The sequence below is a fragment of the Natator depressus genome, chromosome 9, assembly GCF_965152275.1.
Source record: "Natator depressus isolate rNatDep1 chromosome 9, rNatDep2.hap1, whole genome shotgun sequence".
Classification (NCBI taxonomy): Eukaryota; Metazoa; Chordata; order Testudines; family Cheloniidae; genus Natator; species Natator depressus.
In genome coordinates, this window is record NC_134242.1 from 95641668 (window position 1) to 95666321 (window position 24654).

The window sequence follows — 24654 nt, forward strand, 5'->3', positions numbered from 1 at the left end:
AACATGACAATTATACCAAAGAGCATGCTGTGATATTAAGGGGTGAATAAGCAGAAGGAACACTTGACACACAAAAGAAAAAGTCCAATTCATCATTCTCCTGCACCTGGTCCAGTCATTTATACCAAGGCAAAGTGGATTGGGTGTTTTTTTCCATAGGCCTTGTGCTAGTGAAAATGACTCCACAAGATGCAGGATCCAGCCCACAGTTTCCATGCAAATTCAATTAGCAACACAAAGCAGGTGAAGAGAAATGCAACACATATTTTGGGTAGGATTGTTTCAGAATAGAATAATATTTATTAATATTTTGCAGATTGTGTCATGTGCCCATTAAATGCTAATAAAATATATACATCCTGCAAAAATATGTAAATAGTTTCCAGTCATTAATGCACACAGAAGCAATCAAACTGTGTGTTGCATTCTCTGCAAGTTATATTTTAGACCAATATTTTTTGTATTTATGTGAGCATGAACTTCTTTTGTAAAAATATCTTCTTCCACTAGTGGTCATTGTTGCCCTTTATAGCAATAATCTTACTACTTAATGAAAAGAAGATACTGAAAAATAGTCCTAATGAGTCTATTTTCATAGCGTATTAATCAAAGTAAAAATTTAGAGAGAGAATCAAGTAAAACAGCCAATCTTTTACCCATTTATCTATCAGGTGGATGCATGTTATGTCTCTAAATAATTATACTAGTAACTATATTCAGATTCAAGGAAAACATAACAGATTGATTGGCAACAGCCAGAGTTAGGCAGAACCATGAAGAGAAAATACTGCCATAAGACAGCAGTTGATATTTTGTTAATGCTGTTTCTGGCAAACAGGAATTTATATGACACACTCTGTTATCTAGTTTGCCTATGTGGTCCTGAAACTGCATTTTTTGACAAATTTACTATTCTCCAACAAAAATTTGTCCAGCTTTATTACCAACACAAAGTTCAGTTCCAACCTTCTCCCTAAGATTGGTTCTTCCCTCAAGATAGCTCAACCCACACCCTACGATGCTCCTTCTCCAGAAAGCCACATTCACCACCTTATGTCAAGGCTGAGTAATGAGCCATCTCTGTAAATGAGTCACCAGAATCCACCTAACCATTTCCCAGCAGGATTAATTCCAGTCTACAGGGTGGCAGGTTTCATAAACGTACAGCCCATTACATTGAGATTTACCTGTATGTTATTTTCAAGCTGCCATAGGAGAGATCCAGATTTCAAGGATGAATGCAGCATTCTATGCCCTGGGCAAGTGCAAGTTCTGCATTTGACGGGGGAAATGCCCATCTTTTCTCAGGGAGCTGTCCAGTTATAGGAGTGTTGTCAAAACTATTCAGCAAGATTAATCCCTGGTGGCTAGATGTACAAAAAAAACTCCCATTAAGCAATCTTGCTAGAGGAAGGGTTAATTCCATATGCTTGTTTGTAAGTAGAAATGAAGGAAAAAATAGGGAAAAGGACAAACTGCAAAACAACCTCCACTGAGTTTATTAAGAAAACATCAAACTTTGGTAAAATTTCATCCTACAATTACTCCCAATTACAATCACTAATGAGCACTGTAAGGATATCATACTGTCTGCCTTCATTCATCAACTTCAGGGTAAAATACTAAACTAAGAGGCAAGAGCTGAATTTTGCGGCACTTTAAAATGCAAAAACTTTGCTATTATATATACTTGTATATAAAAATCATACTTGTCTTGACAAATTATTATTTTATCCAGCCTGCTGTACTTGGTAAGCCGGTGAAATAAAATCCCATTGGAAATCTCATTCCACCCGAATAAATACCTGCATCTGATGTCACCCAAATATCTCAGCATCACCACCTACAGCTAGTCAACATTTTTCATTTTTCTAAATATTTTGTAGGTTTTCAAAAATCAGGAGAAGCTTTGAAAAATGTTGGTGGCATTTTCATTGGGTTCATTGGAAGCTCATTGAAATGTTTCAGTTTTTGAAAAAATATTGTAGAAATTTCAAAGTTTCAGATATTTTCTAAAATTTTTGAAAAATAGAAAAAAAAATTAAGTTTGTGAATTTTTCATTTTTTAAAAACCTTCTATTTTTACTTTCCCCAGTATCTGTCTTCCTATGTTGGTCTTTTAGGCTGTATGCTCTCTGAAGCAGGGCATATTGATTTCTGTTCATTGTGTAGCTCTGAATACATTGTTGGTGATTACATTACTGGATATTAACCCCATTCCTACCCTGAACCCTAAACTTCAGCTACCTAGGAAATTAACTTTTGGAGCACCAAGGTAACGCCCACCCTTGCCCTGTCAAGTCCAGTGAGAATTTTCCTAATGTTCACACATTAAGTGTGACCACCCATCTTAGAGGCCTGATGAACCCCAGTGCTTTGTGGTGTTGTCCAGTCCACCATGCACTGTGATACATGATCAGCTATGAAACAAGTCAGTCACTGATGCAACCACTATGAGATTAACCAGCTTCAACATCAGAAACACATAAGAAAGGTTCAGACGCTCCCCAGGGCAAGAGAAAGGACAAGGAAGTTAAAAGAAAATGACCAAACCAAGAATACTGAATCAAAGTTATCCATGACCTTTACGAAACATATGGTAGAATGGAATCTGGCATTGTAAAAGTTCTGGTGTGGTCTTCATTATCAGGGTCGCCTGTCCTTTGCTGCCAGGCATTGTTAATTACATCCTAGAGCAGATTTTCCTGTCCCATGAGAATTTGAGATTTCAAAATTTTTTCTCATCTAGAATCAGAAGAAAAGTTCAAAAATCTCAAAAAAAAATTAATGAACCAATAATCTGAAAAGAATTTCAGACTGGATTAATTAAAATGTTTCATTCTGATAATTTTGTAATATTTTGCTTCAATTTTCACCTTTTTATATTTTTAAACTTTTTTTGCATAAATTAATTCCAATTTCAAAATGAAAAGTTGTTTCAAACTGAAAAATGAAATTTTTCATTTTGAAATTGTGAAAATGAGATGTTGACCATTTTGAAACATTTTTCAATCCCTCACCCCCCCCCCAAAAAAAATTGGGAGATTGGTCCAAAATGAGCCTTTCCCAGGAACAAATGGGTGGTTTCCCATGAAAAAACCTTTAGTGAGAAAATTCCCAACTAGCTGTACTACATATACCACAAATGAGGATGACGAACCTGAGGGGGAAGGTGCCCAGTTTGTAGCAGAGCCCTTTTTACTCCGATATATGGGCAGACAGTTCTATAGCAGCTTTTTCTTTCTGGAAAGGTTCTTCAATTCATTATGTGCCCTTATGTGCAGTAAAAGGGAAAGCTGGACCCCCATTCAGACTGTGCTGATAGAGAGTGCTAATGAAATTGCTGGTATTACTCATTCAGTCAATAGTGCATGTTCTGGAAACCATTCCTTCGGTTGCGGATTGTCCCATTGGGAATGCACTCAAAAAATGTTTAAAGAAATTGTCATTTACTTTAAATCCAGTTACACATATTTCCATTTTAGTGCAATCTATATTCAAGCAAGCATTTAAATATTCTATTAAAACGGATCCATCGTCAAATAACAGAATCCAGCAAAGTCATATCTAACATCTCGGCGCTAAGCCTCCATCAGAACCATGGCAACTCCTTGATACCCCCTTCATTTATTTTCCAGTTCTGGCACCTGTAACCATGACAACATACACTGAAACCTTTCAAGCTGAACAGAACTGAATCACAATAAGAGCACAAAATACCTGAGGTGGGGAAAAGAGAGCAGATGCACAAGCAGGTAGCTGCTGAAATTAAAAGCAATTGATAAGAAAACAGCAGGAAACAAATGCTGGCTCACATGGTCATATCCTCTCGGCAGCAGTATTTTGTGCAAACCCCGTCCACTGTGTGTATTATTAGTTGTGCAGCCATAAAAAGAATAGAAAATTAAAATATCATTTTACCAAACAAGTGGCGTGTAAACTTGAGAAAATAAGGGCATGTTTACACTTAAACCACTGCAGCTGTGCCACTGTACTGATTCAGTGTAGACTTCACTTATGCCGATGGTAGGCATTCTCCCATCGGCATTGTAATCCATCTCCTCGAGAGGCGGTAGGTAGGTTGACAGAAGATTTCTTCTGTCGACCTAGCACTGTCTACACCAAGGGTTAGGACCTCATAGTGATGTCTCTCCAGGGGTATGGAGTTTTCACACCCCTGAGTAGGGTTGCCAACTTTGTCATATTTAAAAACCGGCCACTAGCAGGAGTGCTAGAATCTCCTCCGCCCCACCTCTTTCCCCGAGGTCCCTCCCCTGTCCTGCCCCTTCTCCCCAAGTCCCTGCCCCTGCAGCCCCACCTCTTGCTTCCAAGGCCCCGCCCCCATTCACTCCTCTTCCCCCCTCCCTGCCACTTGCTGATTTTCCCCTCAGACCCCTCCACCACCTGGGTCAGGAGGGACTCACTTACAGAGCTGGGGTTGGGAGCTCCAGCTGTCTGATGCAGGTAGGAGGCAGACCCAGCTGAGTAGGGGTTGTCATGGGTGATGACCCCATGGCTCCCCACCTTCTCCGCCTGCATTGACCAGACACTGTCAGGTTTTCTTTTCAACTATACTTTCCGGTTGAAAACCAGACACCTGGCCACCCTACCCGTGAGAGACATAGTTATGCCAGTGTAGACCAGCCTTAAGTTGCTGTAGATAATTTGCAAGTAAACACCACTCTGCACCGGGCTCTACTCATGTTCAGCTTTAGCACTTAGCATCCTTCCCAGATGCAAACAGGCATGACCAGCAGCAAGGAAACATCAGTGAGGGAAAAAAGGGAAAGGATCCTCCCCCTTGGAGAATTCTAGAAGATCAAGTCTGTTAGCCTAGATCAAAGAACCTGTCTAAAACAGGCATGAGTTAATAAACCATGTGGGTGTAAACTGGGACTACTACATCCTGTACGCTGAAGGAAATCAGTCATCAAGGAGGGTGAATTTTAATAAACAGTCAATCTGTACTGTGAATCAAGGAAAGGGAAATTCCGTTCCCTATATTTTAGGGGATTGTGCTAACAAGATCACAGCTTGAAAGGAACTGTGAGAAAAGACTTGAGAACAGCTGAAGAGTAGGCCCCCTCATGGGAGTTGTAAGATAGTTTTATGGCTTTTATCTTCTTCCGAGCTTCACCAGAACTAGAGATAGGCTTAAACCAGTGGCCCAATTCAAATGTCTCTGAACTTTGGGGAAGTTCCCAATCACATCAAAACTGCATGGCTGAGGCCTATCTCCGATCAAAACTAAGTGATCAGAAGTGTCAGGGTAGGAGGATGACAAAATGAAATAAATAAGAAAACAGAAAGAAAGACAGACAGACAAAGGAGGCATTAAAAAAAAAAAAAAAAGATTGATTTTTCTCCGCATTTTCAATGTAACAAATTTCCATAAGGAAAAGAGCAATGGGTAAGCATAGCAAAAGCAATGTCCTTTGCACCAGGTTTCTCAGGGACGGGGATACGGCTCCTCTTGCTCAAGACTGACAAGTTCTTACACCATCGGCAACTATCACTGCATGTACCAGTGCCAATACCGATGCCAGACTGCCCAAAATGAAAACCAGTATCAGGGATGGGATCTCTCTCTCCTTGTATCTAAAGAACTCCTAGGCAGTTTGCTGGTCTCTCTTGTGTTTTTATGTAACAGTAAATGGAAGGAGGTTGCAGAGATGAGAATTTCTCTTCTAAGAAACCACAAGCAGAAAAAAGTGACAAGCTTTTTACTACACCTGGCCTTGAAATTATTTAACTGTTACATAGGGGACCTGATACACTCTCAAATCCTGCAAATTATTTAGACCCGTTACAATCTGTCCCATCAAGAACTATCTAGGGACATGTTTTCATTTATTATATAAACCATTATATAGAATTTTTATCCTTGCACAATCGAAAAATATAAACAATATTTCAAAGGATATTAAGAAAAACCATCATCTGGTTGCCCATGTGTGAAAGTGTAACAAAGAAATATAAAATACAGAGTTAATTAAAACTTTCAAAGTGGGGTTACTTTGAAAGGCCTCAGTCCTACAACACTTATGCAGGTGAGCAAGTTGTGGCAGATCAGAGCCCAAGGCTCAAGTTCTTCTCTCTGCACCAGCAAACACTTCAGGTTGAGTACAGTCAGTGCACAAGGGAGGGTGAAAAAGAGGCAAAGTGGTACTGCCTGAGTGAAGTTCCACAGGTCTTGGGGGGGATGGAGCCCCTCTGCGTGGCATGGTCCTCTTGAAGCCAGGTGGATTTTTCAGACCACCATTAACTTCTTTTCCACATTCTTCAATCCTCATCAGAAGGGTCACAGAGCAGGGAAACCAATGCCAATGCAGCCAATCAGCTGGCTGGAGAGCAGGAACCTGAGGAAGGAATTCTTCATACCTGGGAACTGGGCCAGTGTTCCTCAAACACTGTTGGGGTCCACACAAGCAAGGGGCCAGGTCCTTTGCCGTAAGTTCAAACTCAAGAAGCTTCTGATGTTTTCCCCTCCAGCGCACCTTTGTGTCAGGGAGATAATGCAACTCTCAAGGTAACAATAAGATGCGACAGTGGTAGGCTATCAATGAGTGTCCTGGGTGTTGTTCTGGGCTGAGCCTCAGTTAAGCATCACCAAGAATTACATTTTATTGTGTTTGGCATCTGGATACTGCCCTGCAAATCCCCCAGGTTGGATGGACAGAGAGCTAGATCACATAGGTAGAATTGCTTAAGAGGATGGGGTTTGTTTATAGGGTCTGAAATAGAATGTTGATACATTCCTTTTTTTCTCCTCTTCTATATTCCCGGAAGGAAAAGTGGCATCTGGTAGCTGCTGGGCCGATTCCACACCTGCGATAATTCAAATTTACTAAAGCAAGAAGGATTTGTGCAGTCTCCCTGAACTCAGCAGAAGCTGAGCAAGAGTTAGGACTCAGAATGGAGGATGCCCAGCTGCAGAGAGGAGATGAGATGCGATTGAAGGAGGAGATTTTCTCTCTCTCTCTTCCTCTTTTGAATTTCAGGGAAGATGCAGCTCTTATCCCACAGTTTGTGAAAAAAGGCATCACTCACTGTCATCCAGCCAGCACAATATGGCTCTTCCTTTGGGGAATTCTTTCATAGAATCATAGAATATCAGGGTTGGAAGGGACCTCAGGAGGTCATCTAGTCCAACCCCCTGCTCAAAGCAGGACCAATCCTTTGGGAAAGAGACTCTCTTCGTTTACAAGGTTTTTTAAAAGGTAATATTTTTCACCTACCAGTGTATTGTACTGGCTTTCATTTTCCTCTGTTGTTCATAGGAGTCTTGATCTTGCCCTTCAACAGTATTTTAGCTTTCCCGAGATTTCTGTGTTGACCAAGTCACCATAGGTTATTGCAGTGCTTGGCAGCAGGTATGCAAGCAACAAATGAGCAAGGGATCAATCCTACTCCCGTTGACTTCAGTGCCACAAGATTGAGCCCTCATCTTGTTCAGTACTTCCTGGAGCAATACTTGGCTCTGCAGGAGAATCAGGGAGGAATTAACTGCAAGAAAAACCTTGCTCAGTCTCTGCAGCCCCCCAGGATGTGTATTGCTCCATCTGGGATATGTGAAAGAGGGCAGATGCATAAGCATCACTCAGTTTGCATGGTGTTGGTGGGTCTGCAAACCTCACGCCTTTCAAAGATTCAGTTTCATAGAATCATAGAATATCAGGGTTGGAAGGGACCCCAGAAGGTCATCTAGTCCAACCCCCTGCTCGAAGCAGGACCAATTCCCAGTTAAATCATCCCAGCCAGGGCTTTGTCAAGCCTGACCTTAAAAACCTCTAAGGAAGGAGATTCTACCACCTCCCTAGGTAACGCATTCCAGTGTTTCACCACCCTCTTAGTGAAAAAGTTTTTCCTAATATCCAATCTAAACCTCCCCCATTGCAACTTGAGACCATTACTCCTCGTTCTGTCATCTGCTACCATTGAGAACAGTCTAGAGCCATCCTCTTTGGAACCCCCTTTCAGGTAGTTGAAAGCAGCTATCAAATCCCCCCTCATTCTTCTCTTCTGCAGACTAAACAATCCCAGCTCCCTCAGCCTCTCTTCATAAGTCATGTGCTCTAGACCCCTAATCATTTTTGTTGCCCTTCGCTGGACTCTCTCCAATTTATCCACATCCTTCTTGTAGTGTGGGGCCCAAAACTGGACACAGTACTCCAGATGAGGCCTCACCAGTGTCGAATAGAGGGGAACGATCACATCCCTCGATCTGCTCGCTATGCCCCTACTTATACATCCCAAAATGCCATTGGCCTTCTTGGCAACAAGGGCACACTGTTGACTCATATCCAGCTTCTCGTCCACTGTCACCCCTAGGTCCTTTTCCGCAGAACTGCTGCCGAGCCATTCGGTCCCTAGTCTGTAGCGGTGCATTGGATTCTTCCATCCTAAGTGCAGGACCCTTTTTTACCTTTTTTTACCCTTCTTCCACCCTAAGTGCAGGAGTGTTTGCTGAAACACTCCACCGTTAGAATGCTTATCCAACACTTAGCTATTCCATACATCTGCATTCAGGGATTCTCAGACCAGAAGAGAATTATGAACCATTGTGAACATCTATTCTGAGCTGTTGCATAACTCAGGCCATTGAATTTCACTCAGTGATTCTTGGATCTAGCCCAACAACTTGCACCAGAGCGTATTGTTTAGAAAGCCATCCAAACTTTATTTAAAGACTCCAAGTGATGGAAAATTTACCACATCCCTTAGGAAGCTGTTCCAATGATTAATTACTCTCACCTAAAAATGATCACATTTTCATTTTGAATTTTGCTGACTTCAGCAATTTCCAGCCATTGGATCTTGTTATACTTTTGTCTGCTACATTTGAGAGTCCTCTAAGATCAGATATCTTCTCTTCCCGTGACCACTTATAGACTTTGATTAAATCACCTCCTAACCTTCTCAGTGAACCTCACTGGCCTGGGGAAATATTATTTGGAAATCTCAGGAGATCAGTTTTCCTATGAGAATTCCTACTACTTCCCAGATTGGTAGGAAATGCCATGGGAACAGCCTTTGCATCTTGTGGTATTTTGGTACCTCTGCTTGTTAGCCCAGCTGACAGTGAAGAGGTGCAAGAATCTTACTCTGACTAATCCAATTTAGAGCTCCAAGGTTCAGAGGTGCCTGACTCTAAAACAGAAAAGTTATTGGCAAGATGCTTGTACCCTCAGAAACCACCCTGTACCTCTACCTCTCACCTACCCATATATTCCATATCTGCTACACCACCTTCCAACATCCTTGATACCCAACCTCATCCTTCTGCACTTTCAGCCATTATCCAAGAAAAGCGCCTTTGTCCTCAATAACTGCCCCTCATCTTCACACCTCTTTCCACTGCCTCTGTCTCAGATACCATGGAGATGGGCACAGCATAAGAACTAGAATGAACAGAACCACTTCATCCTCAGGAGCTGTAAGGATGTCTTTGCACTAACACCAGGGAGTAGATGATCAGGATGGTGATGTAACAGAGGAGCAGCACAGAGAGGTCACTGAGGTGCTACTGAAACAGGTGAAGAGGCCATGTGGCTGCGATTGGATTAGAGGCCATGTGGCTGCGATTCTTCAGTTGTAGATCAGTTCCAGTGTCTGAAGTCTCTGAGGGGGTAGTCTCTCCCTGTTAGCGATGGGGTGGAGCTGAACATTGAGGCTTAGTATACAAGTCAGTTGCCAGGTGAATTCCTGTGGGGGGGTGAACAGGAGCAGCAAATGGGAGCTTTGGAGGGAGTTTGGACAGGGCAGTGTCCAATCTCCAAGTAGCAGAGCAGCACTTGTCACCCAGCTGAGGTCGCTGGCAGCAGCAGAGCTGAGTAAGGCATGGCCCTAGAGCCATTAGAATAGCCCACTCACACAATCCACATACCAGGGTTGGAGCCCAGTGAGAGACACCAATTACCCTGCCACACTAGCAGCCAACCTTGAGACAGAGGAGCTGGGACTCGGAGGTTATCGACAGACGTAGAAGTGAGTCAGTTGCTGGATCAACAACCAAGCACATGAAGCTTATAATTTAACAGGCCCCAGTTTTATTTAACTGACTGACTATTTTAAGGCAAGCCTCTCTAAAACGAGGAGAGGGGGGAATGGACTGTCCTTAAAGTTACTGATGGCTACCATGGTATCAACTTCAAACCTGGGCACTTTCAACAGTACCACCCTATGTCTATAGATCAACCGAGAATATCTAGCCTAGATTCACCACACATTAATACACTTTACAATGTTGAAACAAAGCACTAACCACTTACCAGTCATCTTGATCCCCCATTCACAAAAGACAAACAATATTAAACCAGTTACCTCTTATAAACAAACCAGTGTCCAGCCTCACAGTTTCATTGATATAGAGGTTATAAAATTATTTGCTTCACTTAGGACCAGATCCTCAGCTAATAACTTCAGTGGAGCTACCCTGCTTTACACAGTCACCCAAAGCATTCTGCGAGAGCGACCAATTATGGCAAACCATTCCATGCATTATGGTCTGCGTGCAGTGATTTGCATTCATCACAATGTACCACCTGTGCCGATTCTCAGAGAGAGGAAAAGAACAGTATGAAGCAACGTAACTCAGAGAAGAAAGTCAAATTAGTCAATATGGCACATTTTAAAACTAATAATTGAATTAGTTACTACTTACCAGCTGTGGTTCTTTTTAGAGCTGCAAAGAAACACAGCAATGGCTGCTTCATAAGTACAAGAATGTCAAGAGAGACAATTCAGTAATTTTTGATGGGAGAAACTTAATTGGTTATCATTTGCTCCTACCAGCTGTTGCCAGATTCCCAGCTGTGAGCTGGAAGAACAATACCAAAACAGGTAGCTCTATAAATATCACAGTACTAAACTGCAGAATCCTAGGAGCCTACAACAAGTAATAGGAACTTCATTGGTTACAACTTCCCACCTGTGGTCGAAGTTAGACTTCAGGAGAGTAAGAAAAATAATACAGAGTCAATGCTTTTACATGACCATAACCCTCCAAGAATAATGGTTGGGCTATGACGAAGGCCGAATAAAACCCTCATAGTACTGCACATATCCATATCTCATCTAAAAGGATTTTGAAAAGGTTAAATTAATTAGCTCACAGGAAGACAGGAATTGTCCTCCAGGATGCATCTAGTCCAATACACAGTCTCTGATAGCAGTTCCACCCAATGGCATCTGCTAGAGCAGCCTAGGGGTTGCTCTAACTTATATCTACATGAACACCATACCCCCATTCCCAGCACATTCCCTTTGTCCCCCGGCACATCACTGATCCTTCCCACACCAAGGGCTGTGAGGGGAGAGGGCAGCATGTGGCTGCTATGCAGTTTCTGTGCCACACTGGGAATCCTGGTGCAAAGAGAATTCCAGAGTGGGGAGATTTCAGCTGCTTTCTGGCCCCTTTCTGGCACAGGAGTGGTGGGAGGGGCAGAAACACAACCCAGAATCAGGGTGTTTTGTCTCTAGAACTATCAGCTCTATATTAAACTTAAAAACATGATATAATGGATTCATTCTTTGTGATCTGAGAATTTGGACTTAATCCCATTATAGAGACAAAAAAGCTTCTTTTGATTCATACACTTTTAACAGCATGGGGGAGAAACTATTATTTTTGGTACGATATTTAGAGAAATTAATCCTCCAGTCCTAAAGATTTGAGGGCTAAGGAGACTGAGTGACTATTTTCCTTCATACTGAATGTGTTCTTCACTTCAGCACTAGTCACTCAAAGAAAGAATTGTTACTGTTGCTTTGCTTCAGTTACTGCGGAGCTGGATGAACAATGAAAATATTCAAAACAATAAAGTTGTTGTTTCGGTTCCCAGGGCTCAAAATGGACCATTTAAAAAAAAATTCACCAACTTTTTAAAATAAAAAATTTGTTTCAAAGTTTTTTTAATAAAAAAAATAATTATTGAAACTGTTTGATTAAAAGTCAGGACATTTTTCACAAAACATGAACATTTGATATAATATGGACAATTTTTCACAACCTATTTTATGTTTTAGGCCTTTTTTGACAACCCCAAAAAAGTCTGTTTTAAAGCTTCAACCAGTTCTAGTTACAGGTGATGCGGCAGAGGGTCTGTAGGGCCGAAGTGCTGCACAGGGGCCCCGGCTGTGACAACAGAGACCTGGAAAGAGATTTTCTAAGATGTGCAAGATAGAGGCAAGAGAGAGTAATGGAAGGCACCACAGTAGACAAGGACATGGGCCTGAATTAAAGCAGAGACCAACAAGGAAGTCTGGCTAGTGATCAGAGCCAGGGGTGGAATCAGGTCACGGTTGGAAGTCACACCAAAGATCATAGCCAAGGTCAGAGTTGGAGCCATGCCAAGAGTTTAGCCAGAGGCGGAGTGAGAAATCACACCAAAAGTCAAAGATGGAGTCAGCAGTAGAGGTCAGGGCAAGGAAGCAGGAACAAGGATAATGCATGGTAACAGGAATAAGGAGTAGAAGCCAAGCAAAGAAGCAGGATCTTGGTCTGAGAGGTCTAGGCAGCAACAAAACTAGCAACTAGTTACTCAGAATAGGGTGGGGGCAGGAACAGGAAGCTTTATATCCAGTGGTGTCCAATCAGCAGCCTGCTTCTAGTTACCTGACCTTCCTGAGTCAGCAGGTGGAGCGTTTGGTGGTGGGGCATTAGCTGCAGTTCCCTCATCTGAGCCCACAGTGCAGCAGTGCAGAGGGTAAGGCTCTCACTCAGCATCCCTATGGACCTAGGCGTGAGACCACTGGCGCCTAAAGCAGGCAGAAAATCACGGGTGGTGTAAGCTGCTTGAATGCTCTGGGTCCTGGTAGCTCTGAATTTCTCTGGTGTTTGGACCTGAAGATTTGGTTCAGGCCCATTTCTAAAGACGTCTTTGCCCATTTCCTCATTGCTGCAAGGAGCAGTGTTTATGTCACACAGCAGAATCCCACTGTATAGTTTCGCCATTGCCAGACAGGAGAGGAAGAGGAGAAAGGAGACATGCTCACCTCCGCTTGCTATGGCAAGGACAGCCCAGGACCATGGACACTGGTGGGGGTGAAGGGGGAAAGAATGAGGCAGCACAGAGGGGAGAAGGAGGCACCGCCAGCATAGGGACATCAGCTGAGCAGCAGACAGGCATGGGAGGGAGGAGCAGGTCGCACAGTTGCTATGGCAGTAGCAGTTAGGCCCAAGGAGGGAGATCAAGAAATATACATTGTGAGCTTAGTTTGTAAGTTTTTTAATTAAAGAAAAGCTGTGAAAATAGCATAAATAAATTTACAGTGAATATTTCCAGTGTCTCGACATTTTGAAAGCTGGGAAACACCCACAGAGGCACGTTAGACTAGGTGCAATTCTGCTCTGAGCCCCGCAACCTCATTGAAATCAATGAGGTTACAAGAGCACACCGAGGAGATGGCTGAGAAACTTAAGTATCACACCTTATAACGCTCTTCTTGTCTTTGCAGAGTTTTGGACCTTATCCGTATAAACAATGAAACCTGTGCCAATCTGGAGTGACTCCACCAAGCAGAAATGTCATCACTGACAACAGGGGGGAACTCTCACCTTCCTGGCACAAAATGTCACCCCATATTAGGTAGACTCACTCATTTGCTGGCCTCCCTCAAGCTTTCTGCCCAGCGGGAAGGCTGTAACAGTGCATCACCTGGTGGTCTTGGTCACTCACACTTCATAATCAGTGCTATTCAATTTTGAGAGGCCAGAGGCTGAAGATTTATCCCACAGTTGCACATGTGGGGAGAGCAGCAATGAAGCTATAAGCATTGGCAGGTACCTGTGTTCCTTCTACTTCGTCGTCCTTCTTTCAGGTGGGGAATTGGGACAAGACAATCAACTTGTGCAAAGCAAGTCAGAACCAGGTAACCTGAAACTACAATGAGAGGAAGGTTTCTACCCATCAGAGGAGTGAGGTTCTGGAACAGCGTCCCATGAGAAGGAATGGGCAGGGGGGACAACCTAACCAAGCTTTAAACTGGAGCTTGATAAGTTTATGAATTGGATGATATGATGGGGTTAACTGGTATAGCAGGGGACTGGATTAAGTGAGATCCCTTCCTATCCTATGGCCCTATATGCACTTCCCTGATAATTGGTGGTACAATGTGCAACCATGACATGATTGTGAAAAAAGCCTCCAGCATATGTGAAAAAGGACAGAGAACAGAATCCAACCACCACCCAGAAGAATCAGAGAGGCAGCAAGTGAGAGTAGTGAGGGATCTTCTTGTGGAGAGTGAGCCAGTCCCTATTGACACAGACAACCGCTTCTCCTGGCAACTAATTGCGAGCAATCCCTTCCCATCCTGACACAAAACAATTGTCTACAGAGCAAGTTAAAAGTCAAATGCTACCACATATAGCAAAGGGGCATAGTTACATGGGTCACTCCTACTTATTGTCACTGTTTTACTTAGGCTGTTAAGTAAGGGTGAGCCAATACAAAGAACATCCGCAGCACAATTGTTTCAGCTATTTCTTTGCTTTCTCACTGTATCCACAAGATGTTGCTGCTGATACAGCTCTGGCTTTCAGGTAATCATTGCACTAGGCAGGGGAGGGGATGCACTCAGTTTCATAACTGAATTAAGGCCAGTCTGAGTTCATTTTAGGAGGAGAAACTATTCTGTTCCCACTAGAGACAAAGGACTTGATTCTCATTTACACCAACTTACAGCCCTGAAGATCTTAACACAAATGAGAATTAGGTCCAAAAAGGAATAAGCTATAGGTATAAATGCACTAGGATCAGGATACACATGGGCTGGAGTACAGGTTTTTAAATGGCCAGTATGATCAAGCTGCAGCACATTTGTGGGATGGGGAGATCAGACCTCAATCCTTGCTCCCGTTGCTGAGGATGAGTTATGTGGAGGGTGAGAATCCACATCAGTACTTTTGGCAATGTTTAATATTTTCTCTCTTGCCTTTAAAATTCCCCTTTGATCTTAATTAAACTCCTGTTCGCTCACAGCCCAAAAGTTATAGCAGCTTTTCCAAACCCTATCTGGGTTTCCCTCTGTTGTAGTTCAAGCCCTTTGTCACATGACATCCAAGCGACAAACATCCTTTCCCCAGCATAATTTCTTTCACGTAGTTAGAGCCCTCTCAGATCTCCTTCCTACCAGTTTTCTTTCCCTACTATTTCTTTTCAAGACAAACTCGCTAAACCAGGCCTGTTTTCCATTTTGACCTGCAAATAGCAAAACACCATCAACTGGCAAGGATAATTACTTACTTGTGAAAGCAAGTGTTATTTCTGAATTCTGTGATAAGGTGTAACACAAATGTCACCTCAAGTGGGTTATATTAAGTAGATTTATGTCATGTGACACAGTGTGAACTGACACATACCATGCTGTTGTATTAGATCTTGGGTTGCTCATTTGAAGAGGGTTTTTTCCTTTTATTTAGAAGCAGGTATCAGGAGCTGGAGAAAATAAACAAGGGGCCCATTCACTAATATCAATGCATCAGATTCACCTACAAGGTTGTAGCTGCTGGTGATAAAACATTTACACAACCAAAGATAAATTGCAAGAGACTGTTTTATTTAACACACCAGCAAACAGTCAGGTTGCCCCTGAAAAATAAAATTATACCAATTTCAAAAGTCCACCTAGATACGTGATACGGTAACTTCTGCTTTTCCTTAGTTACTGACAGCACAGATTGGACAATCTCGTACAAGTTTATAGCATTGTTTTATTTCAAGAAGGAGGATAAAGTATGGCAGGGTCAAGGAGTTTATGTAATTCTCACTTCGCTAATCCCCAAACCTGACCATTCTCACAAGAAACCCAGCAGTCTCACCCACCTTCTCAGGAAAGTTTTAATAGAAGAGGTAATGGTGTAAAGTCTCATGTGACTAAGAGTTCATTACTTCTACAGATCACACCACCGCGCATTAGCTTGAACACTATGAAATACCATAATTAAATCTAGAGAAGCTTTACTGAAGTAAGGGCCTGATCCTAGACCAGTCAAGGCAAGCCATCTCCACTGACTTCATTTTTGCCCTGATCCAAAGTGTACTGAACACAGTACATACAATATCCTTAATTTTCTTGAGTGTGTTTTCTTGCCTACTTAATAATTTGCAAGGCTTGGTGATCTGCAATGAGTCTTCCAGATTATTAGTGCGAGTCCAACTGGTGTAAAGAATCAGTATTGATTAAAAAAATTGTTGTTGTAATAAAAATAAAAAGAATGGAAAACACTGCAGCATCACTATAGCACTATCATGCAGGAATAAGAAAGCTGTTAAACTGAAGAATATAGGAGAGGGAATCTCCTAGCTAATGTTGTTTATTTTGATTTATAAAACACAAGCCAGCATCCTAAATGATCTAATGGTCCCTTCTGGCCTGAAACTCTACGGAACTATGAAATCCACCTCCCTATTTATTAAATGTCATAATGGATTGCACATTCCAGGCCAACACACATGTACCAGTGCATGTTGGCTCACCCCCAACATCCTCTGCTCCAGAACCACAATAGGATTCTGGAGAAAGTCCCGTAACCACACAGACTTCTTCTGCTACAAGTTTGTTCTTTCCTCCTTCAGCTCTGCCATATCCCTTGTCAGATAGCCTATTGCCCACCCTTCCAAGCCTATAAACCTAGCTGCTTATTTGCTACTTTTGATTCCCTCCTCAAATCCTTCCAATTCCCATCCTTCCTTCTTGGGACAAAGATCTCACCAACATTTTGGAAGAAAAGTTCCACAAGATCTGCTCCAATGCCCTTTTCTCTCCCTTCCTCTCCTGTCAGGGCCTGTAACGTGGGCAGTCTGACCTACTGGTCAGAGCTCAGAGCAGAGTCATACCAAGGGTTAAACCAGTCAGAAGCCATACCAAGGGTTGAAATAGAGTTAGAGCCAGCAGTCATGCCAAGGGTCAAGCTGGAGTCAGTTACTGGAGTCAGGGTGAGGAAGCAGGAGCCAGGAACAAGACAAGTTAACAGGAACAAGGAGTGGGAACCAGGCAAGGAAACCGGAATTTGGTCTCAGGCCTGCTGCTGACCAGACCCCTAATAACTAGTCGCTCAGACAAGGGGCGTGGCAGGAACAGGAAGTGTTATGTCCAATCAGGGGTCTGCTGTTAGTCAGTGGATCCTGATGAGTCAACAGCCTCTCTTAGCAGGGTATCAGCTGTAGTTTTCTCATCTGCCCTTGCTGGGCAGTAGCAGAGAGGGCGAGGGTCTTGCTTAACAATATGGTGGTGCTGGGTTTGAGATCTGTAGCGCCTGACCTCTCCAAAGTGAAAAAGCTCAAAGTAAAAGCCAGTCAAAACCATCTGGTATTGCCTCAAAGTCATAAGCTTCAATATGAAGCCACAATCTCCAATATGTTTGCCTGGAACTGGGCCTGCACTTGCTGCAAGTGTCCACCAACCTTTCAGCAAATATGGACTTGTGGTTAGTAAGGAAGCCTCCCACCAGATGTATCTCACAAAGCCTGGTAGTTTGGTAATGAAAGTTCTGCAGAGCTCTGCAACTGGAACTCCTTCCACTGAAGATGAAATAAAGAAATTTCAACTACCTCTACTTGAGGGTTTTGTTCTGACATGGGCCTTCAAGGGAATGTGGGAGGGATCCCAGGGGATACAGGAGTTGCCATAGCGGACTGTCACTGAGAGCCACCAGCTATCGGCAAGAATAGGTGCAGCCCCAGGCAGTAGTAGTGCCAGCTTCCCCATGCTGTGCTTTAACTGTAACCTCTAGGGGCAAGGGAAATGCTCTGTCTCCTGCCTCAGCATCTCCGCTGACAGTGGCAGCATGGGTGTCAGAAAAAAAACCCACCACAAGTGGCAGTGACTATCTACAGCAGGCGGCTACCGAGTCCCCTTCACCATCATATCTCAGCACTGAGGAGCACAGGGACGTGGATATCTGTCCCTTGGGAGCAGGACAGACTACAATAAAGAGGTTTAATATAGGATCTAATCACCATTTAAAAAAAAAGAAAAGTCCTAGGATGGAACATATTATTTTGTCAGGTTAGTAACATGAGGTGAAATTCTCACCCCGAATACAGATAAAGAGGTTAGAACAGCTTAAAAGCCCCTGTGATCCATCCAAGTGGGGCAAGAATTCCCTCCACACAGGAGATAGACAACTACAGGTTGTCTTCCGAGGAGCCCATTACAAAGCCCAATGTAGGGACTATGTGGGGTAGGGCCGCAGCACAAAGCGAGGTGGAGATTTAGGTCAGGGCTGCTGCCCATAGGCAAGCACAGCCAGCCAGCCCTGCAGTCAAAGCTGCCTAACTTACATTAAGGGACGCTCCAGCTCCCACCGCACCAAGAAGCAGGAGGACATAAAGATCACATAAAGCCACCATAGCTCCCCAGCCTGGGTTTGCTAGACACACCACTCAGAACCTCATCCACAGACTTCAAAGGCCTGACTCTGCTGCCACTGAAGTCAATGACAAAATTCTCATTGACTTCATTGGTGCAGGATCAAGGCCTACAGCTCTTTCAGGATATGTTTGCAGCTTGGTCCTGTTTTTAAAGTCAACAGCAAACTCCCACAGACTTCAACTGAGCCAACAGGCCCTTATAAAATAAAAAGCAGTTGTTCTTTTGTCACATTGGCCTGGATATTGCAGAGGGTGGTCTTGCAAAGATATGCGCTTCACAGGCCAAGCTAACAAACACAATTCACACTTACGCTCTCCAAAGCACACCATCTGAGAATCCAGTCTGACTCTAAACACCATGTGAATGTGGTTGTGCCTCCATGCGTAGCTTGCGAGTCCTACATTTAGCCAGCAACACCAGAATGATGTATTCTCAACAATGACTGTGGTTGGGTGTTGCATTTGCAAGCAAAACACACTCTTACTTCCTCAATATTGGCTCCTTTATTGGAGACCCTTACAGCTGACAACACAGGAGAGAACTTCATAAAGAAAGTCTCATGATAGCTGTTATTTATTATGCAAATACTGTCTGCCATGGCAACATTGCATCCAGCAGTTTGCTTTATTTGCTCTGGTACATGGCCTGCATATTCAAATTAAGACGGCATACATTGTGCCTACACATTACAAAGATTTTGTTTTCCTTGACACTTACAGGAGAACAAACTACAATTAATACAGCTCACTGAAGCAGACAGCACCCAATTAGTTATCATCCATTTTCAGATTGGGACACTAGACAAAAAAACATGGAGCTGGCTTCTTATTCAAAAGGAAAATACATCCAAACTACAGGTTTTCAAAGACACATTTAACTCACAATGGCAAGGATACTCACTTGGCCTTTAATGTGAAATGGAGTGTTAATTTTTCTCTGTCACCTCTTAATTGCTTCCTTATTATACTGTTCAAGCAGTTAATTGCTAGACTGAGTGAAAGAGTGTTTTCAGGGGAAAGGAAATGCCACAGCATGAAAGAAAAAAAAATAGAAGCAGCGCACTAGAGTAATTGGGTCTGATATAACATTAGTTGCGGTATTACTTTTAATGGTATCTACAAAAATTAACAGGCAAAGCCAAATGGTTTTCTAGTGCAAAAACAGGGAACAAGTCAGTCAGCATGTCTGCATGTTTCTTATTCAGCTGCCATTTACCTAGCAAGTTAGTGTACTAGATGAAGTTTATCTACTTTGTGTTCTTGTATATAATATATATATATATATATGCATCCGATGAAGTGAGCTGTAGCTCACGAAAGCTTATGCTCAGATAAATTGGTTAGTCTCTAAGGTGCCACTAGTACTCCTTTTCTTTTTGCAAATACAGACTAACACGGCTGCTACTCTGAAACCTGAAATATTTCCCCCTGTTTATCTCTTGTAGTCACATGCCTCTTTTACTGTTTGTATTGCACAAAACATTTTTCAGAGTTGCATATGGAAATTTGTTTACCACCAACCTTCAACTTTACATGGATGAAAACATCCACGGTTGTTAGACCGGGAAAAATAATCAAAAGGACAGGAACTCTCATGCTCCGGAGCATAAGTCCACCTCCAATTGACAGGGATTCAGAAAAGTCTTCCTGTATGGGCTAGATAATTGTCCTCTATGGAGTATTTTTGCACTTTCTTCTGGCCACTGTCAGAGCCAGGATACTAGATTGGTCTGATCTGGTATAGCTGACCCTATATTGACATTACAGGGAAGAAAGAGAGACAAATAGTCCTGGACCTGTAAATCCCATTACTGTATCAGGTACCTGACCCACATGGGAATTCCTCCTTCAGCTTCCTTCTCTAGCTCAATGGCATTACATTCCTCTCCTCGGAGACAAAGTCCCTTCCCTCAGAACCAAGGAAATGTGAGTCAACAAGGGAAGACTTGACTGTGCTCATAGGGGGAAAAAATGGACACTCTAGATGCAAAGGCAAGAATTACAGACATTTATTTAAACAACAACATGTGGATTGCTGGCTTTAATGAGGATCTTTGCATGCCAGTGACAGAATTCATTATTAGTATTATTTTCTTCATTCCCTAATTTTTATTAGTGCATAGCAATTATTAATGGAGACAGACAATGGAGGAAAAGCATGCACTAAAAGCGATGCTGCACAATAGATTTAAATATGCACATTAATTCATAAGAAAAGTGAATTAAATACGAATTTTGGTTTAATTTCCTGAATGTAGTTTCCCAATGGACAATAGAAGGCAGATGATCCAGTCACTAACTTGTGCTTATTAGCATTTAAACGTGCTGATTAACTCATTAGTAAGACTCCATTTGAAGTCTCCTCTTTTGTTTCCTGCTTAAAACTGATAGTCTTCCATTTAATTAATTAATTAATTCAGGAAGGAAGGATATTTCAGTGGATCACAGAAGAATGCGAGTCCATACGAAAGGAGAGTGGCAGAAAATTGCCAACACACAGGGTACAAATTTTACCTTTCATTCTAAATGATTGTCAAAGTCTAGCACCTGCTTACTTGGTGCAAAATCAACGAATGAATACACTGCCTCATTTGACACTTAAGAGGGAGGCAAGTCAGGGACAACATAGTTCCGGGTGATAAATACTCAGCAAAAAATCTCTTTTCCAACAAAGGGATCCAGAGTTATATAAATTGCTCCAAATCAAAGTGTTCAGTGCTGGTCTGAATGAATCCCAGGTGAGGATGTGGTGTCATATCACTGTTTAGTGAACCAGATTGCCAACTATTTGTGGGTCACCATTCCTTTCTAGTTTTATTCATTTCAAGTGATGCTAGACAGACTTCTCAGCCACTGACCAAAGTCTGTCAGCACCATGGTGCCTGGACATTTTACAACAATCTCAGAGTGCGGTGAACATGCAAAAGAGGTTACAGCTCATTTTCCATACAAAATGGGTAATGACTGCCTAGGAAGGAGTTCTGCGGAAAGGGATCTGGGGATCATAGTAGATCACAAACTAAATAGGAGTCAGCAGTGTAACGCTGTTGCAAAAAAAGCAAACATCATTCTGGGATGTATTAGCAGGAGTATTGTAAGCCAGACAAGAAGTAATTCTTCTGCTCTACTCCACGCTGATTAGGCCTCAGCTGGAGTAGTGTGTCCAGTTCTGGATGCCACATTTCAGGAAAGATGTGGACAAACTGGAGAAAGTCCAGAGAAGAGCAAGAAAAATGATTAAAGATCCAGAAAACATGGCCTGTGAAGGAAAACTGAAAAAATTGGGTTTGTTTAGTCTGAAGAAGAGAAGGCTGAGAGGGGACATGATAACAGTTTTCAAGTACATAAAGGGTTGTTACAAGGAGGAGGGAGAAAAATTGCTCTCATTAACCTCTGAGGATAGGACGAGAAGCAAAGGGCTTAAATTGCAGCAAGTGTGGTTTAGTTTGGACATTAGGAAAAACTTCCTAACTGTCAGGGTGGTTAAGCACTGGAATAAATTACCTACGGCGGTTGTGGAATCTCTGTCATTGGAGATTTTTAAGAGCAGGTTGGACAAACCCCTGTCAGGGATGGTCATAATACTTAGTCCTGCCATGAGCACAGGGGACTGGACTAGATGACCTCTCGAGGTCCCTTCCATTTGTACAATTCTATGAGGACAGTGAGCTACTTACACTTTACTCACTTTCCTGGATTTATCACAGCTGGTAGAGAGGTCAACATGATGCATCTCAGCAAGCAGGGGAATCTGCCTGTTTGCCTTGTTTCATACCCTACCTTGATTTTACTGGACAGCCTTCTTAGGTGAATGGAAAAACATCAGGACAGGAAAAGTCTTGGGACTACAAGGCTTAGATTTACTCCTGGTTTTTACCAGCATAAACCAGAGTGCAGGGCACCCAGCACCAGAAAGATCACACAGAAGGCCAGAGCAGCCCAAAGCATAGAGGGCACTAGTCACTAGGCAAGTATGGCGGGTTGTGATGGGACACTCCAATGCGTGCAGCCCTGCTGCAGTCCGCTCCTGGGGAGCTATTGGTGCAGACAGGCTAGCCAATATAACCACCAAGGAGAGGTGGGTCACCCATGGCGAACCCTTCCTGGGCCATGACAAGGCCACACAGTGCTAGCAAGGGTGAATCTAGCCCAGTGTTTCGTTGCAGATTTTGCTCCATTGTCAGGAGCTCCTACAATTTCATTAGAATAAAAACTAGGGTTGTCAAGCAATTAAAAAACATTAATCATGATTAATCACACTGTTAAAAAATAATAGGCTACCATTTATTTAAATGTTTTGGATGTTTCTTACATTTTCAAATATATTGATTTCAATTACAACACAGAATACAAAATGTACAGTGCTCACTTTATTTTTGATTACAGGCATTTGCACTGCAAAAAAACAGAAGAAATAGATTTTTCAATTCACTTAATACAAGTACTGTAGTGCAATCTCTTTATCATGAAAGCTGAACTTACAAATGTAAAATTATGTACAAAAAAACTGCATTCAAAAATAAAACAGTAAAATTGTAGAGCCTGCAAGTCCACTCAGTCCTACTTCTTGGTCAGCCAATTGCTCAGACAAACAAGTTTGTTTACATTTGCAGGAGATAATGCTGCCCGCTTCTGGTTTACAATGTCACCTGAAAGTGAGAACAGGCATTCTCATGGCACTGTTGTAGCCAGCATCACAAGATATTTACATGCCAGATATGCTAAAGATTCATATGTCCCTTCATGCTTCAACCACCATTCCAGGGGACATGCGTCCATGCTGATAATGGGTTCTGCTCGATAACAATCCAAAGCAGTGCCGACCAACACCAGCAGAAGTTTGATTTTCTTTTTTGATAGTTCATGTTCTGTAGTTTCCTCATCAGAGTGTTGCTCTTTTAAGACTTCTGAAAGCATGCTCCACACCTCGTCCCTCTCAGATTTTGGAAGGCACTTCAGATTCTTAAACCGTGGGTCGAGTGCTGTAGCTATCTTTAGAAATCTCACACTGATACCTTCTTTGCATTTTGTCAGATCTGCAGTGAAAGTGTTCATAAAATGAACAACATGTGCTGGGTCATCATCCGAGACTGCTATAACATGAAATATATGGCAGAATGCAGGTAAAACAGAACAGGGGACATAAAATTCTCCCCCAAGGAGTTCAGTCACAAATTTAATTAACACATTATTTTTTTAACAAGCATCATCAGCATGGAAGTATGTCCTCTGGAATGGTGGCTGAAACATGAAGGCCATACAAATGTTTAGCATATCTGGCACGCAAATACCTTGCAATGCCGGCTACAAAAGTGCCATGCAAATGCCTGTTCTCACTTTCTTGTGACATTGTAAACAAGAAGGCGGCAGCATTATCTCCTGTAAATGTAAACAAACTTGTTTGACTTAGCGATTGGCTGAACAAGAAGTAGGACTGAGTGGACTTGTAGGCTCTGAAGTTTTACATTGTTTTGTTTTTGAGTGCAGTTATGTAACAAAAAATTCTACATTTGTAAGTTACACTTTCACAACAAAGAGATTGCACTACAGTACTTGTATGAGGTGAATTGAAAAATACTATTTCTCTTGTTTATCATTTTTACAGTGCAAATATTTGTAATAAAAATAATATACGCTTTGATTTCAATTACAACACAGAATACAATATGTAGAAAATGTAGAAAAACATCCAAAATATTTATTAAATTTTAATTGGTATTCTCTTGTTTAACAGTGAGATTAAAACTGTGATTAATTGCGATTAATTTTTTTCGTTAATCGCATGAGTTAACTGCGATTAATCGACAGCCCTAATAAAAAGGTTTCTCAGTTCATTCTCTGGTTCTGAAGCGACAGTAGTTAAGGGTCCTCCTCCGATAGGCAACACACCTTTTGTCCCCAGCACAGTGCCAGGGATAGCGAAGTCTCTGCATTCCCTCAAATGCCCCAGTGGCTCAGATAGCACTGAACATGCTGAAGCCATGGCCTTGCACCCTCTCTCCGCTGCTCCATCCAACAAAACTGGCCAGTCATGAGAGGAGAGGCAAGAAATCCCTCCCCCCCAACCCAATGTGATTCCACCTTACCGCATCTACTCAACACAATGGCTCCGTGACACGACCTAGCCCTTAACTTCAAAGCCTAAATCTGACCACTAAGGAGACCATATTTTTAACTGTTTCACCTCCAGGAGTCACTCCAAACTGCGCTGGCTAACGTACCTGTACAGATTAGCCATGGACACTCATTAGACAGAAAGTTCCCTGGGAATTGGGCC

General features: G+C 42.4%; 1 long non-coding RNA gene across 1 annotated transcript in view; it reads right to left on the minus strand.

Moving 5' to 3' along the window:
• Nucleotides 1-18818, minus strand: part of LOC141993651 (uncharacterized) — a 123933-nt gene extending 105115 nt beyond the window's left edge. Inside the window, exon 1 of the long non-coding RNA XR_012640919.1 lies at nt 18689-18818. This is a non-coding gene — a long non-coding RNA (uncharacterized LOC141993651). The remainder of the gene's footprint in view (nt 1-18688) is intronic.
• Nucleotides 18819-24654: the final 5836 nt, after the last annotated feature.